General features: G+C 41.8%; 1 protein-coding gene across 1 annotated transcript in view; it reads left to right on the plus strand.

Annotated features, from left to right (window-relative positions):
• Nucleotides 1–3,366: 3,366 nt before the first annotated feature.
• Nucleotides 3,367–12,238, plus strand: part of AGPAT3 (1-acylglycerol-3-phosphate O-acyltransferase 3) — a 52,779-nt gene continuing 43,907 nt past the window's right edge. Inside the window, exon 1 of the mRNA XM_056858529.1 lies at nt 3,367–3,505. The gene's annotated coding sequence lies outside the window, so the exon portion shown is untranslated. The remainder of the gene's footprint in view (nt 3,506–12,238) is intronic.

The raw sequence follows: 12,238 nt of genomic DNA on the forward strand, positions 1-12,238 counted from the left end.
TGAGTTTATTCAGGGCATGGAAAGTCTTGTTTAGTTTGGATAGGCGATTTAGACCATTGATATTCTTATAGGAGTCATACATTGCATAACTGGAAGAATTATTCTGGCTTCCAGTTCATTTCCAGATAGCAGGCTGTTTAGAGTCTGTAAAGTTATCTGAAGATTGGTTAGCTTTCTTGTGAGCCTAACCACCCATTAAGCTTTGCAGGAGAGGCCCTACTGCATGTGCTGCTGAAGCAGGTCAGTGCATTTCATATGACTATGCTCTTAAAATCGACCCCTTCCTGAGAAGTGGTATGTTATCTTATTCAGTTAGTCACCTACTAAGCAGGACTCAACTTAATTTACTTACAAAAGTAAGTCTTTTTATTGAATAGCTTCAATGTAATATATGTGTATATGTAAGTATTTCAAAGTCTTTAAAGTGTTAAAAGTGTATACAAGAATACAAGCAACTTCTACATACTATTTAGTTTCAAAATCCAGTACTTAAAATATAACAGTTAAAGAAGTCTGATTTAGTTAAAAGAGTCTGATTCACACTATCTAGAATAGCATATAAGTAAGTTCATACATACCAAACGCCAATCCCTTCTGAGATTCTCCAGTCTATGCAAAGACTTGGAGAGATCTAACTTTCTAGCCTTTCCCTGCGTATATTTATACTGTCCAATTTCACATCACTTGGTTTCCACTCTGAAGTACACCACTTCAGTTCAACTTTAGCTGTACACCTTTTACATACTCCCATATAGGGAATTCCTCTTCCAGCAGAGCTATCTGCTGGCTAAACAATATATTGAATAGTCAATACAAGTTCTTGTAGGTTATCCAGGCTGTGTGACCGAGGTCTTGGTATTTTCTTTTCTTTCCTGCCGTTTCACCAGCAGTTGTGGCAGGCATCTTCAGAGGAGAAACACAGAGAAGATGCCTGCCACAGCTGCTGGCGAAACGTCAGGAAAGAAAATACCAAGACCACGGTCACACAGCTCGAATAACCTATAAGAACTGATGAACTCTGACTGTGAAAGCCTTCGACAATAGTCAATACAAGATTCAGCTATTTTAGCTAATACATACTGTCACAAGACGGACCCTGCCAGGCCCCGCTCGGACTTTAGCGGCCCGACGCAACGAGGGAGGGCGCTCCACCCCAGGGAAAGGAGAGAGGGAAAGAACAGTCCAGGGACGGAGGCAGCCCCGTTCCACAGAGGCTCCTTTCACCCCAAGGAGGAAGCGGAGGGGAGAACCGAGACGACTCCACCGCCGTGCAAGGCGCCGCCATGCCTGGGGGAAGCAAGCCAACCTACCACGCCACCAGAGAGAGGGCGGAGGAACAAGACGGCGAACACCGGCCGGAGCGCAGAGAAGCGGCCGGGCACAGCCACGCAGAGCACACAGGCGATTCCTGCCCCGCAGCCCAGCTAAGCGGTGGCAGGGCGCGTCCCGGACGCGCACTCGCCACCAGGTCCTATTGAGGACTCGGGAGGCATGGCTTTGGGGAGGGAGGGTCCATGGCCGGGGCCTATAAAGGCAGAATGGCGGAGGCCGATGAGGAGGGCAGACCGAGGTCTCATGCCTGTGACCACAACAGGAGAGAGACACTGGCTGCGTCTGAGGGAGAGGTTGATTCTGACTCTCCCTCGGAATGGTCTGAGGCCGAGGAGGCTCCCCTGGCGCGGCCCCTGCAGTTCACGGAGGAGAAGAGGGTGGGCACTGCCAAGCCCCAAGACCCTACACATACATTTATAATATTTCATTTTACAAACATCTTTATATCCCAAGAAATGCAGTGAAAATGAGCCTATTCTTAATATTCTACTAATATTCTAACATATATAAACTTTAAAACAGCATAATTTATATAACATTCATTGTGTAATGCTTTTTACAGTTGGTTATTTTGGAGTCTCTTTTGCGGAACAGGAAAATCTGACCAGAGATAAGTAACTTCAAATGTGGCACAAATTCTCTGAATACTTTACTACATTCTCATTTAGCTGTTCCCATTTATCCGTTGACATTTATCTGAATGTTACTGACTAAGCAACTTTCAATTCACTTCACAATGAAGGAAAAGAACTTAGAACTGTCTTTTGAATGAATGGAATAGGAGACATGTCCAGGCTTGTTTAGCTTAAAGCTTCTATATGAAAGCCTCATATATGAAAGCTTCATAGGTAAGAAATAGGTAATAGGTAAATTCTGTCAACGCACAACACTAATACATCAGTTCATATGTTCCATATGTTAAAGCCTGTAACACTGCCACCATTGGAATTGTGAGAGGGCCTTCCCAGTGGTAGTGTCTAAGATGGGGAATGCCTTCTTCAGTCACCCACCTGGTAACCAGTTTATCTAGTTTTAGACCCTGGTTGAAAACTTCGTTTACACAGTCCTTCAGTAAAGGTTTTTTGTGTAGATGATTTTTGCTTGAGTGTACCCTTGATCATATTGATTAGCAGACTGTATCTCTTGCTCATGGATTTTTATTGGTGGTTATAGTTATCTGCTGGTTTTATTTTGGATTTGCATTGGTGGCATTCGATTACATTTTAATGAGATTTTTATGTATTGTCTCTTATTGCTGTATTGTCTCTTATTGCCTTGGGAGCAACTTAATGGGCTTATTAAGTTTTTAAATGAGTAAATGTCTGTGACACACCCGTTTTCAATGTTGCTCTTCTCAGCATTTGTCCTCTGATCTACCATTGTTTAAATAGTTTTTTACGCAGCTAATGCTTTTATCCATTTGGGTTAGAAGAGAGAGGCACTTGGTTTTCTGTCTTCTCTACTTTTTCTTGTACTGTGCATTTGAAGTATGTAGTTGCTGCATTAAAGTTGATAAGATATAAGGTGTCTGACCACTGAGTACTTGCTTTGTTATATTTTTTAAATAACAGATCTGTCCTTTTAAAAATTCCCAGAGCATGTTTGTACTTTTTGCCATCTCCCCTCCCCCACTTGCCACAATACAATTCAAGATATTCTGGTCAACTGTAGCATGGCAGTTTGCCATAAGACGATTAGTGGATTAAGGCAAAGACTAGGTATGTTGGCTCTGATAGTAATATGTATTGCCAAGCATTTCCTGTTTTATTGCTTAATTCATGAACACCTAGGTTTATATTGATTTCTTATGATACTAGGACTTTAAAAACTTGGATGGGTCATTAAATACACTGCTGTGTCAACAGGAGAAGGCTCTTGTCCTGCTTTTCTTGTTGCTGAGGAGGCAGCTTTTAGCATCAAGCCGTGTTTCCAGATTTACCTCAGTGTGCTTTGGTCATCGTAATCCATTCTTCTTGTCAAGACTGATTTGTTTGTTCAAACGGAGACTGACATCTTCCTGGTGTTCATTCTATTTTTTTTCCCGCCACTTCTTTCTCATATTGCAAAAGCAAGAATAAATTGGAAAGATGTTGACAAACCAGTCAGGAATATGTTTGTTAGCTGGAGTTTGTGCTACGTTGATTGCACTGGCTGTAGCGTACTACGTGTACTGGTAAGTAAGGCTGCGATAACTTTGGGCTTTACTTTCCTCTTTATGAAGTTGAGATTGTGTATCTTTTAAAGCTTTGTTTATATTGGGTGCGGTTTAATATAGTAATGTGTCTCCCTGGATGGATCTTGTTTCCTAATCATGGTCAGAGGTATTTTTTTAAAAAAAAAATCTTTCGTATTTAAATAGGAAAGAAATGGCTTGCTAATGTAAATCTTAGAGAAAACATTGGGTTTCTTGGATTACATTACTGCCTACAGATTCCACGTCCTTGTTCCCTTCCTTTGCTCCTTGCTTAGTTTTTGAGCAAGACCAACGCATGTTAACTAAATGCATAGGTAAAATTGTAAATGTCTCCCCTAAAAGATGAAGCATACTTCTAGAAAGTTTGTTGTTCGGGCTTTTTGTTTAGTTCCTCCAATTTGTTCAAAAGCATTGATCAGGTATAATCTCCTCAACCAATCCATGGAACTTTTCAGGGTGAGAGTGATTTCCCCCTCCCATCCAGATTCACAGCTGAAATGTGTGAGTTAATTAACAGGCCTGAGTAGATGGCCTTGATGAGTAACCACCAGTGAGGGGTGACTAACTCCCATAGAGAACAGTGAACTTAACTGGAACTAACTGGAAAATTCTTTTAAGATGCCTTCTCTGTTGACAACCTCCCCTTCAACTAGGAGTGCTGAGGACCTCAGAAGACAACTGAGTTAAACCTGTTCTATCATTATTAGTTTGCTTTCTGGGATATCTGACCCATATGACAAGGTTTTATAAGCATGTGGACTTTTTCTGTTCCCCAAAAGTCTTTTCCCTTGTAGTCTGAGAATCTCAGTACTTTAAATTTGAAGTTGAGAAAAAAGAAAAGAAAAGCTGTTTTAGGACTTTGGATAAGGGTATGAAGATGAAATTTTAAAAACACTTTTCTAATAGAATGCTAACCATGTTTTGTGAATTAAGGTTTTCTAACGGCAATATATTTATAAATGTCAACTGTTGCACTTTGCATAGAAATTTAGTCAGAAAGAATGGGTGATTTTTAGATTATTATAAGTTGCTGTTGACACTTCCTATTGTGTTTGTAGCTTGCATATATGACATATTTTAAGAACTCTTCATAGAGGAGTAAACTTTAATTGGATTGACTATGCTTTGCTGGCTGACCTATATACTCTCAAGGATTTTTCCATGACTTGAGTCGTGTGCATCAGTTTGACTTCCATATGCATTGCAAGCAATCACTTGACATGATTTTTCCCTTTTATAAATGCTCTGTTCAAATTCTGCCTGGGTTGCCTCTCCTTTAAATTGAAAAGCTTTTGTAGTTTAGGACAGAATAATTGAAGTTATAACATCTTGAAATATACATTTTTGGGGCAAAAGACTGTAATTTTTGTACATTTTTTTGTACAGGACATGGAGAAATGAGGTCCTGATTTGATTAACCACTCTGGGGTCTGCCAGCTTGTGAATACTGTTAAACAAGAGATCTTTATTTAAAAATTGTCCTTGCTAGTGATGGCCTTTAGACCTGTACTACTGGTCTAAAGTATTTATGTGTCCAACAGTTAAAGTAAACCATCATGAATTGTCATGAAATGTTCTTACAGGGCCGGCATCAATGTACTCTGAAATAAGGTACCTGCTGGAGCTCAGTGTTTCTGGCAGGGCCCACTACCAATGACCATGTGCCTCCTCTGCTGCCCATGCACCCTTTTCCCACCCTCTTGCAAATACTCTGTCATCCATGTTCCCAGCTGTACACACCATCCAGCATCACCAGGGAACAGGCATCTAGGTAAAGCAGGCATCTGTGAGTGCAGGTGGTTAGAAAGCTCATGAGAGGGTAGGGAAAGGATGCACAGGCAAATAGTGGGTGAGAAAGGAGGCATGGGGGGATAGTGGAATGCAGAAGGGTTGAGTGCACTCTCCCCAGGGCTTTCCAAATCTGGAACTGCCCCTCTATTCTTATTTACTTCAACATCATGGTTCCTGTGCAGTTACACGGGGTACTGTGTATGTTCAGGCCTACCACAGCGAGTTTTTCAAGCTCAAAAATGCCTCCTAGCATCCCCCCCCCCATTTTCCCACCTTTTGCATTGTGATATAGAGTGGGCAGAGCACCTTTCCCTCAGTCCTCTCTCTGCCACTTTTCACCAGTTCACTCCAAAAGCTGGGCACGATAGAACTTCCCACCTACAAGTGGCACTCTGGGAAAAGACTTTGTCAGGCACCACTCACAAGGTCTGAGTGCCACTCCGCCTTCTGTTGATGATAGACCGCTCCGGGTTTCCGGGGTTCCTATGGTCCTCTGACTGAACCCAACCACTCTGGGTCCAACATAAAAAAGAGGAAGAGCTCTACTTTTGCATCTCCTAAACACAGTTCCTTGGAATCACCACCTAGGAAGGCTAACCGTAAACACAAGCCTCCTGGAGATGCCACCAAAATCAAAGTCATCGTCCACCCACTCCTGGAACCAGTCAAGGAGGCAACTCCCTCTCTGTTGGGGCATTCGTCTTTTTTGTCCCATTCTGTGTTGGAGGGTGATGTACAAGATTCGAAACCCCCCCATCTCCTGTCATAAACCCAACCCCCCAACTCACCGTATGGATCCACTAGCCCAATCATATCTGATGGATTTATATTTAACGTTGTCCCAATTGCCATACCAAGAACAGTGTGACTATTGCAACATAGGCTGGGATCCATATGCCCCGCTTGGTTACTACCAGGAAGAGGCAGGCTGTTTCCCTTTAGATGATCCTGAATTCCCATAGGATCCACATGAGGAAAATCAGCCCTTTGATGATACAGCTTTTGTCTACAATCCGCCTGTCTCTGAGGACAGAGAGTTCGACTGTACCTTTGAAGCTTCACCCAAGGACAAGATGCCCAAACCATCCATATATTCCCTGAGCAAAGACCTCCAGTAATGAAAGACCTATTAGAAGTCACAACTGAACCTTGATTATGCCTAGCATTGGTGTTGCTTTCTGCTTGGCATATTGAAAATCAATACAGAACCAAGCTGGAAGGATGCCCTTTCCTCTTCTAACACCCCATTGTTAACTCCTTAGTTGTCAACCACACCCAAAGGAAGGGCACCCAGTACTCTGCACCAATTGCCAAAGAGGATATTAAGCTAGATGTGGTAGGCAGAAAAATCTGTGCCTCCTCTGCTCTCAGATTCAAGATTGCCGACTACCAGTGCATAATAGCCTGTTGCCAACTCTTCCAACCAGCTTACCTGGCAAGACGTTTCCCAAGACCAGTGAGTTATAAGCACCATGACAAAGGGTTATGCAATAGAACGTGCCTCTCTCCTGACCTACAGTCTCCCATCGTCCAACCCTCCTGCCCCATCTCCAGAACTCCTAGCTGAGGTCACTCAATCAATCAAGTCTTGATTTGGTACATAACCAGCAAAGTTGCAAAAAGTCTAATACACAGGTATATCTAACCCACCATCCAAATACAATGGATGGGATACAACACCCCACAATAAAATTTAAAACTGACTATAAATATAAAATACACATATAAAGCCCAACAAATCATCTAAATAAAGTTATCTTTACAAGGTAGCCCTTCATTTAGGTCACCGCTTTATCTTTGCAGATTTTAAGGGCTATAGCTAAAAATCTAGCACAATTCAATATAAACTCCAGGTTTGTATCAAATAATAGTTTCTGGCTTATTTAGGCATTGGTAATTCCATGCCATCGTTTTATTATTGGAGAAATAAGATTCATTCTACTTGCTTCATAAAACCTACAGTGCAATATGATATGGTCCATCGACTCGATCCTCCCTGATCCACAGGGACAAAACTGCTCTTCCAATACTAGCAGAGGTCTATGCTCTGCTCAGAAAGAAAGATACTTTCTGGTCAAAAAGAAAGGGAGAGAATGAGGCCCATGCTAGATCTGACAGGCCTAAACAAGTTCTTGTTATTTAAAAAATTCAGAATGCTATTGATTCCCAATGTCCTTCGGCAGACGTCTGCAGAGCAGTCCTGTTCTATCTAAATAGGACGAAACCATTTAGAAAGGACAACAACCTTTAATATCTTTCATAAGTTCCAATTTAGGCAAGAAACTTGGACTCAAGGTGGATTACACAATATAAAACAATGCAGTCAGACAGCATAAGACATCCAATGAACAATGCAATGGGACTAGGATTATAGAATTAGAAAACAGCGCAAGGAACATAATATAAAAATATAGTCTGGTAAATGCATCCTTGACCAGTCAAATACTCCCTTACAAAGTGAGAAAGGTCTTTGATCTAGTGTAGTGTCAGAAAATGGACAAGATAAGCCCGTTGAGTGGACCCAAAAGTGAAATTGTAACAGGAGATGAAGAGAGGGCAGAACTCCTCAATTCCTACTTTTCCTCAGTCTTTTCTCGTGGGGGAAGTGGTGCTCAACATGGCATAAACAGAACATGTGATGAGGGAAGAGATTTGCAGGCTAGAATTGGCATTGGGGTAGTGCACAAACACCTGGTTTCTTTAAATGAAACAAAATTCTCTGGGCCAGATGAATGGCACCCAAGGGTACTCAAAGAACTTGCAGATGTAATTTCGGAACCTCTGTCCATTATTTTTGAAAAGTCTTGGCAAACAGGTGAGGTGCCAGAAGATTGGAGGCGGGCAAATGTTGTCCCCATCTTCAAGAAGGGGGAAAAGGAGGATCCAGGTAACTACGGTACCGACCCATCATCTTGACTTCTATACCAGGAAAAGTGTTCGAACAAATCATCAAAGAGTCCTTGAGCATTTAGAACAGATGGATCTGATCTCTAAGAGCCAGCATGGGTTTCTCAGGAATAAGTCATGTCAGACTAACCTTATCTCCTTTTTTGAGAAATTTACTACCTTGCTGGATCAGGGGAATGCTGTAGACATAGTTTATCTAGATTTCAGTAAGGCTTTTGATAAGGTTCCACATAGAATTCTAGTTGACAAATTGGGAAAATGTGGGTGAGATCCTATTATTGCTAGATGGATCTGCAACTGGTTGACAGATTGTACCCAAAGAGTGCTAGTTAATTGTTCCTCGTCTACTTGGAGAGAAGTGACTAGTGGAGTTCCTCAGGGATCTGTGCTGGGCCCTGTGTTGTTCAACATCTTTATAAATGATTTGGATGAAGGAATAGAGGGGATGCATATTAAATTTGCAAATGATACTAAATTGGGAGGGGTAGCAAATACGGTAGAAGATGCAGGATGACCTTGACAGGCTGGAGAAATGGGCTAGAACTAATAAAATGCACTTCAACAAAGACAAATGTAAAGTTCTGCATTTAGGTAGGAAAAATCAAATGCATAATTATAGGATGGGGAAGACTTGTTTGAGAAGTAGTGTGTGTTAAAAGGATCTTGGGGTCTTAATAGACCAAACACTGAACATGAGTCAGCAGTGTAATGCGGTAACTAAAAAGGCAAATGCAGTCTTGGGCTGCATCAACAGAAGTATAGTGTCCAGATCACGCGAAGTGATGGTATCGCTTTACTCTGCTCTGGTTAGACCTCAACTAGAGTACTGTGTTCAGTTTTGGGCACCACAATTTAAGAAAGATGTAGACAAGCTGGAACGTGTCCAGAGAAGGGCAACAAAGATGGTGAGGGGTCTGGAGACCAAGTCCTTTGAGGAAAGGTTGAAGGAGCTGGGTATGTTTAGCCTGAAGAGGAGAAGACTGAGAGGGGATATGTTAACCATGTTCAAGTACTTGAAGGGCTGTCATATAGAGGAGGGTGCCGAGTTGTTTTCTGTTGCTCAAGAAGGTCGGACCAGAAGCAACGGGTTGAAATTAAATCAAAAGAGTTTCCGTCTAGACATTAGGAAGAATTTTCTAACAATTAGAGCGGTTCCTCAGTGGAACAGGCTTCCTCGGGAGGTGGTAAGCTCTCCTTCCCTGGAGGTTTTTAAGAAGAGGTTAGATGGCCATCTGTCAGCAATGCTGATTCTGTGACCTTAGGCAGATGATGAGAGGGAGGGCATCTTGGCCATCTTCTGGTCACTAGGGGTGTGGAGGGGGGAGGTAGTTGTGAATTTCCTGCATTGTGCAGGGGGTTGCTTGATGGCCCTGGTGGTCCCTTCCAACTCTATGATTCTATGTTCCTTGCAGCAGAGTCAGCAACCAGCAATTCTTTTAAATTTACCAGTTAACCATGCATGTTCATTTGTAGATAAAATTCAGGTAGGTAAACAGAAAGGAAACAGCCTGTTTGAAATTCGATTAGTTAGAGCTGTGGTGAATGCTGAGCTGTGTGGTCAAAGTGCCTCCTTTTTTCCCCGTGCCTTCAACTAGAATGATGGGGACAAAAAGCTGGTATTTCCTTGTGGTCTTCTGCCTTTCTGCCCACAGCTAAAAACCTGCTTTGTTTGTTTGTTTGATCCAAGTTTCATACCATTTGGTTGATTTCTACCATTCACTGATTTGTCTGCTCTATGCTATATTTTTAATCTCTTCTGCTGCTGTTTTTTTTTTTTAAATTATATAGGCATCGCCTTGAATACCATTTTACTCTTGAAGAAAGGAGTCAGCTCTGACTTGTATTGCTCAGGCTAGCCTGATTTTACCAGATCTTAGACACTAAGCAGGGTTGACCCTGGCAAGTATTTGAATGGGAGACCTCCAAGGAATACCAGAGTTGTTACGCCACCATGGTTAAAGTGTTGGACTAGAATCTGGGAAGCCCAGGTTTGAATCCCCAGTCTGCCTGGGAAACTTGCTGGGTGACCTTGGGCCAGTCAAACACTCTCAGCCTTGATTCTGACAAGTATTTGGATGGGAGACCTCAAAGGAATACCAGGGGTGTGGCCTGGAGGCAGGCAGTGGCAAACCACCTCCAAACGTTTTTTGCCTTGAAAATCCTACAGGGTCGCCATACATTTTGCCTTGTTGAATGTTTAAAAGCCAAAAAACTACCTTTACATTTCAGACAGTTTTTCAATCAAGATGCATCTAGTACCTATTCAAGAACACATGGTTTACACAATTTCACCTTGCAGTAGAAGTAAATTGCTTAGACTCCTGGAATATCGGAATTTCTTCAACGTTAAAACGTTTTTAGTTCCTTTAGAAGATTGTGAGAGCTTGCCCACAGTAGAAAATAAAGCTGTATTTAACAGCTGCTTTCCTACAGAACTCCCTCCTCCTGTTCTTCAGCTCACTGCTTTCACAGACATTAAGATGGAAAACACAGCTCTTGTGTGAAATAGGCCAAGTCCCTTTCTGAACACCTGACAACTATGAGGTCTTACAAGTTCAGTGTTTTAGATTATTGCCACTTGTGCTGACCCTAAGGAACCCCTGCACAGTTTTGCTGTGTCTCTACTGTCTCACAGGCTCAGTTGTGTGTGTGTGTTTAATTTGCTTGGTTCTTGCAATTCCCATTGACTTCCATTGCACTAATCAGCTTGTTGTTTTAGTCCTACATGTTTTGATACATTATCGTTAGTAATGACACAGCAGTGAAGGGGGGCAGTGTCTCAGATCTTGCCACTATGTTCAGAGAACACAGGCAATCAGAATAAAATATGGTGTGCTCTGCAGAAAAAGTTACATATTTGTACTGGAAAAGCTAGTTTGACCAAGAAGAAAAAAACAGGTGAAGAAGAAAAATTGTCATATTGTAGCTCCATTTATTAAATGCAGATAGGCAAAGCTTGAGAACATTTGTGAATGGTTGTAGCATTTTGAAGCAGATCTACAAAGAGGAAAGGTAGGATATGAGTTTATGGAGTAAATAAGTAATGCAAGTATATAAGAGCTGTGTTAGTGGTACAAAAAGGGCTATGTCTTAGCTAGCTGGATTTCCCCCTGCCCCCCAGGGTAAAGTCAGAATTCATACTAAAACCATGAAACAAACATGGCCTGCTCCTGCTGCAGTTGGGCTGTCACTGGCAGTAGACGAATCAGGATTTCCAAGAAGACTTCACTTAGGCAACTTTCACACATTACTTAATAATGGACTCTCAGTGCACTATAGTAGTTGTTTGGATTTTCCCATGTGAAACAGGAAAATCCAGTTGCAAATTATTTTTATAGTGCATAATCCAACATGTGTACAAGCAGCTTTCTTGTCGATCATCGGGTGCACCAACTGTGATTAGGTTGATGAATCATGACATATGAATGTAGCCCTAGAGCAGTAAGGTTTTTAAAAATTCTGAATCTTTCAATTTAAACTCGATTTTGGATTTAGGCTTTGTGTGTATGTAGTGGGACTTTCTGTTTCTTCTGATGGCTGAAATAAAAAACTAACTCCCAGAGAAGCATGCCAGGGAAGAGGGAAGCTATTGTTACACTTAAAGCATAGTTGCTGAGTATCTTCTGACGCTATAGCAAAAGAAAGCAGTCTTGTTCAGTTAACTTTTCAAGTTTTAACACCCTTCTAAAAAGTTACTGAACAGCAGGCATAAGCATAAGAGCCTGGCTGGATGAGGCCAACGATCCATCTAGTCCCACATCCTGTTTCATATCAGGACTAATGGGGGATGGCTTAAGAAGGCCTACAAGAAGGGCATGGAAGCCTAGGCTTTCCCATGTGGTTGCCTGCCAGCAAATAGCATGTAGAAGTTTTCTGCCTCTGAACATGAAAGTGCAAAGAAACATCAGTAAAAAAATATGGGTTTAAAAATGCTGCAAAAGAGATTGCTTGTTTGTTCAGAAGGGTCCTGATTTTGACTGTTCAGTTCTTTCCTGCCTAGATTTGTTTTCCCTT

This window comes from Euleptes europaea, chromosome 12 (assembly GCF_029931775.1).
Source record: "Euleptes europaea isolate rEulEur1 chromosome 12, rEulEur1.hap1, whole genome shotgun sequence".
NCBI lineage: Eukaryota > Metazoa > Chordata > Lepidosauria > Squamata > Sphaerodactylidae > Euleptes > Euleptes europaea.